Genomic DNA, 6,235 nt, shown 5'->3' with positions numbered 1-6,235 from the left:
TATCTATGAAGACAAGTGGATGCCTAAACTTTAGCACTATTTTGTTACAAATGCTTTGCCTTCTGTAAATGGATTCCCAGCAAAACAGTATACTGTATACCAAATTAACAATATAATCCCATTGCAAAACCTTAAAAAGAATATCAAGCCAACTAATACTGTTCACGTTTCTTCCCTTTCTCCCTAAAATTAATTAATTAATATTTTGGCAGTCAACGCTTAACATTCTGTTGGTGTTTCCATTTGGAAATAATATGATTCCATTTGGAATTTTGCAAATATTAAATTAAATTAAATATTAAATTAAATATTAAATTCAAATTAAATGGTGAATACGGAGTTCTTTTTCAAACACCCTGTATATATGCACACAAACTTGTTTTCCTTAGTAGGATTCAAATTATATATAGGGCTTTTTTTTATCAGACCATAGTCCATCTCTTTTTGCCTGACTACTCAGGTTTGTTCTGGAAATAAGAATTTGGCAAGAGCAGAATCCTGGTCTTTATTTCTAAACCCCTAATGTCATCATTGATGAAAATGAAAGCATATCCATAACACTTTCCTTCTGCCTTTCTCTGCCTGCGTTCACTTCCTTGCCCATCTGCTAAATATTATATTTTTTATACACAGCACGGTGCTAACTTTATAGTATGTCAATAAATGCCATACAAACAAGCACACATATGTGCTTCTTACCCCAAAGTTTAATGCCACAGATTTTCCGGTATTTCTTCAAGCCGAACCAACCTAGTTCACAGAGTGAAATCTTGTCTTCCAAGAATTTGCTGGAGGGCAAAAATGTTCAACATGTAGCCCAGCAATATGGGTTCTGTTGCACTATCAGCATTTTTAAAGGCTATGTGCTCCCAACAGTTTAAAAGTAGTGTGTGTGTATGTGTGTGTGTATATATATATATATGTATGTATATATATATATACACACACACACACATATATATAGTTTCCCTGAAAATAAGCCCTTGCATGACTTTTCAGGATTTTTGAGGGTGCTTGAAATATAAGACATCCCCTGAAAATAAGCCGTAATGCAGAGAAGAACCTGATTTGCATTACTGGAATCAGAGACGGTCACAAATCATGGAGTAAGGAAGTGGTTCTCTACCTGTCTGTGAGCCCGCAGATGTTTTGGCCTTCAACTCCCAGAAATCCTAACAACTGGTAAACTGGCTGGGATTTCTGGGAGTTGTAGGCCAAAACACTTGGGGACCCACATGTTGAGAACCACTGGAGTAAGGCAAATCAGGTCCTTCTCTGCACCACCTTTGAAACACAAGTGTTAATTTAACACCAAAGTTTTTGCGAGGCTTTGGAGTCCTAGCGTCCGAATCTCCTCTAGCAACTCGGATACAAATACGTATTTATTTATGCCTGTTATTTTAGTGTGATTGAATACATTCACTATACATTTCACTATTTTCTTTGTGACTTTCATCAGTTTTTCCAGTAGAAAACAAAGATCGAATAAGCCCAGTGTCTATCAAACCCAGATGTATAACACTATTTGCTAAGCAAATAGCAATTTATATTCATTTCAGACATTCCTAGGGAAAGCTTCCTCTTCATTTTATGATCTTGATAAATAAATCAAGTTTTATGCCTGTTGTGTTGGAAATGGCCTTAAAGATCTTCCGGCTTGTCTAAAATTATCTTGTGAATTTGTTATTGCTTATGTTCAAGTCTATCAAATTATAGGAGATGTATTTAGATATTGTTACTTGAAAGGATAGGTGAGAAACATTAACTTTCCCGTATTCTGAAACGTATCCTGTTCCACACACTTAGTAAAAACCTGGTACAGTAGAGTCTCACTAATCCAAGCTAAACGGGGCCGGCAGAAGCTTGGATAAGCGAATATCTTGGATTATAAGGACTGATCAAGGAAAAGCCTATTAAACATCAAATTAGGTTATGATTTTACAAATTAAGCACCAAAACTTCATGTTATACAATAAATTTGACAGAAAATGTAGTTCAATACGCAGTACTGTTATGTTGTAATTACTGTATTTACGAATTTAGCACCAAAATATCACGATATATTGGAAACATTGACTACAAAAATGGCTTGGATTATCCAGAGGCTTGGATAAGCGAGGCTTGGATTAGTGAGACTCTACTGTATTTTAAAGATTTAACTAATACACATTTTCAGGAACGACAGTCACCATTCACACAATAAAATATACTCGTTTTTACGGTATCACAGTGCATTCTGTTTTGCCTTTTGCAGCAGTTGACAGGGCTACACCTTTGGAGTCAGTTGATAGTATTGTTTATTGACTTAAAAGCAAAGGTCATCACGGAACAGTATTTGCCATCCAATATTAATCATATCTGCAGGGCTGTGGGAAGATTACAACCAATGCTGGTTTAGAAACAGCTACCTTCAGCCTCTTAACTGAAAGCACATTGTGGTAACTAGGCACTGGCTGCCTGCTTGTCCTGCTCTACAAAAATAGATTTCGCAGAATCTGCTTGCAGTGAATGGACAAGGAAGAAGTATCGATGGCTTCACATGGGGAGAGGTTGGGCTGGGAGGAGGAGAAAGAGATGAAAAATAATGAGGGGGAGAAGGAAGAGGAAAAGGAGATAGAAATATTATTTATACACCACTTTTCCCTCTTAAAAGAGACACATGGTGCACATTGGTCTGGAAATCTGGTCATTGGAGCATCAGGTCGGCGGCAGCTGAAACAGCTCATTTTTTGGGGGAAAGAGAAGCCACTTGATGGATTAATGAACAGATAACTTCTGAAAAATGATGCCTGTCACCTTGCATTTTCTTAACAGCCCTCCCCTGTCTGTTATTGAGATACTTTGCACTGCAGTCACACTGAGTTTGCTGAGCAGAGATGATAACTGTATTTCAAATGTATTAGGTGGAAATACACTTGCAGAAGCTTCCTACCATCAAGAAACGTCGTCTCTTCCAGTGGCTTTGCTGTGATATAATTAACATGTCTCTTCAGCATATTCTTGCTAAAAGTGCTTTGACAGGTATTATTTTTAGTGTTCCCTTAGGCCCACTCTTCCCAATGAATCATTCCCTGATGACTCCTTTGAAACAGAAGCTCCCCTTCTACCTATCCTGTTGTCAATACAGGTCTCGTATAAGCACATCACCGTCATCATAAGACATAACACTCATTGGGCAGAATCTGAAAGTTGTAGTCCAAAAATAACTTTATGACACTGGAGCTGATTCATAGAGTTGGTTCTATCTGCTGGCAGCTGAATTGTGCCCAAGTCTTATATTCTACAAAGTTGTATCACACAAGTTGATAAATAACCAAACTGACTTAATTCTGAAAGTTTCCTGTGTTGGAAAGAATGATCGGCCTTTTCTTTATGTATTCTCAGGACAGCTTATTATCTGAACTAAAGCCCCAATGCTATCATCCTCCTTTCTAGAGTCCATTCTTTAAACAGCCTCATCTTCTTTTACTGTGAGTGCTTAGCAAGGAATTAGATTGCTTTTTTCATGTGTGGAAATCATGTCATTCTCCAGATGTTGGACTGCGTTTCACTTTGTCTTGCAGCTGCCTTGAATCTCGTTTGAGAGAGGAAAAATAAATGTATTTCCCAGCATGATTCACCATTGCATATACAGTATAGGCTCTCTGGAAGAATAAAAAGATATGTTCTTAACCTGAAAAAAGAAACCCTGATGTAAAATGTGATTATTAACATAGATGACTGTAAAAAAAAAATTCTGACATTCTTGGAAACAAGTTGCAAGGCTAAATGGATCCCCGGTCTCTAATGTATTACATATAATGGTTACGTCTCATTTTTGAGCAACTATTTAGAGGCCAAGGGTCTTAAATTTAATCCATGACAGCTTCATATAACCGTGAACATATCTTGCAAATGCGGGGGTGTGGCTTGCTTGAATCAATCCACCTGTAGTATACTTTCCCCCCTTTTCTACTACCTTCCCCTTTATCAGTGTTATCGTCTTTGCAATGAGTCATATCGCTTTATGATGAGAGTGAAGTACAACAGTCTCAGTTTAGTCATCTAGGCCTCTAGTGAGAATTCAGGCTTGCCTTGCTCTTCGTGGTTTGAGTTGATTCCATATTCTAGTGAGGCTATTTTCTTGTCCAGATTTGTTTCCCTTTCCCTTCCTTTGAGGCTGAAAGAATGTGACCACATGCCCTGCAAAACATATGCACACTTGTGTCCTGTATAAACACACACACACACACACACACGTCTTGGACAGCCCAAAGATTGGGAGAGGAGGATCAGGCAGTCCCCTCGTGTCTTGCCTTTATCTCAGCATAAGGATGGGGTGAGCAGCCCCGACCTTATGCCAGGAGAACAACTTGAGGATGACCCCTGCCCTGCCCTTTCCAGTCCCTCCCCATCCAGCTTGTGTATGTCCTTAACATGGGTGTGTGTGTGTCTGTGTATATATCTATCTATCCTTAACTTGAAAAAAGAAACCCAGTGAAAATACACGCCCGTGTCTATAAAAACGATCATAGATAAAGGTGAAAAGTCTGTCTGTATTTGTTAATCCTAGCAAGAAGTACTCTGGTTTTAAGGGAATTTTTATTTTTAAAACTTTCTGGCTTAATTCATGTATCCCTTTCCAGTACTGTTTCGCTTTGTCGCATGTCCACCAGAAATAATGGAAAGTTCCTTCTATTTTACCGCATTTCCAGATACAGACAGACCTTTCACCTTTATCACGACAGCAGCAAGAATTATCTATGTGAGTGGCTGGAGACAGGAAAACATACCTACAAAGGAAGAATGGATTGAGAAGATGTTGGACATTATGAATATGGATGAATTGGCATCCCTGACCACCAAAACCCAGGGTAAAAGCAAAAACAGGACTGACTGGACTCAGTTCAAAGATGGGATGAAAAAACAAGCTAAAGATTCTAATCTAAAATAAAGAGAGAAAACGGAATGGACTATAGCATAGTTTAAGACAAACACAATGGACAATCTTATTATTTTTTATACCACCCCACTATAAAGAAGAAAGGAAGTTTTAGGTATACAGTAGAGTCTCACTTATCCAACGTTCTGGATTATCCAATGCATTTTTGTAGTCAATGTTTTCAAAACATTGTGATATTTTGGTGCTGAATCCGTAAATACAGTAATTACTACATAGCATTACTGCGTATTGAACTACTTTTTCTGTCAAATTTGTTGTATAACATGATGTTTTGGTGCTTAATTTGTAAAATCAATCTAATTTGACTTTTAATAGGCTTTTCCTTAATCCCTCCTTATTATCCAACATATTCGCTTATCCAAGGTTCTGCTGGCCCGTTTATGTTGGATAAGTGAGACTCTACTGTATATACACTGTTGGGGACTGGCCCGGAGGGGAAGTAAAGGAGAGAATTCCAAGAGATCAATAAAACAAGCCTTTTATTGTTATCACAGCTAATGATAAGGCAAACAGCCGTAGGCACCCACTCTAATGGGTCCATACCAGGCAAATAGCCATCGCCACATGTGCACAGTTAACAAAGAAGATATATCTTGGCTTATCTAAAATTGACCAATGAATGAGGGTCTTCCTCACCTTCCACACCCACTTGGCACAAGTGATACCAATTTTTTTTTCATGTCAGGAGCAACTGGAGTTGCTTCTGGAGATAATTGGCCGTCTGCAAGGACGTTGCCCAGGGGACGCCCGGATGTTCTGATGTTTTACCATCCTTGTGGGAGGCTTCTCTCATGTCCCCGCATGGAGCTGGAGCTGATAGAGGGAGCTCATCCGCACTCTCCCCGGGTGGGATTCGAACTTGGCAGCTTTCAGGTCAGCAACCTTCAAATCACGAGGCTTTTATCCCCTAGGCCACTGGAGGCTACCGGAGTGATACCAATGACCTAACTTGTTTGCTCTGAGCTTTCTTCTCTCCTTGGAACTTTCTGGAGAAAGGCACCAGCTCACAGGAAGGGAGGGGCATATGCAGAGGCAAAGCCACATAGGCAAAAGTTTACTATTTTCTGGCTAATGGTCCCTTTGACACATCTCTCTCTCTCTCTCTCTCTTTTTAAACTATGGTAGAGTCTCACTTATCCAAGCTAAACGGGGCGGCAGAAGCTTGGATAAGCGAATATCTTGGATAATAAGGAGGGATTAAGGAAATCCCATTAAACATCAAATTAGGTTATGATTTTACAAATTAAGCACCAAAACTTCATGTTATACAACAAATTTGACAGAAAAAGTAGT

The sequence above is a fragment of the Anolis carolinensis genome, unplaced genomic scaffold (assembly GCF_035594765.1).
Source record: "Anolis carolinensis isolate JA03-04 unplaced genomic scaffold, rAnoCar3.1.pri scaffold_8, whole genome shotgun sequence".
Lineage (NCBI taxonomy): Eukaryota > Metazoa > Chordata > Lepidosauria > Squamata > Dactyloidae > Anolis > Anolis carolinensis.
This window is presented reverse-complemented; position numbering follows the sequence as displayed.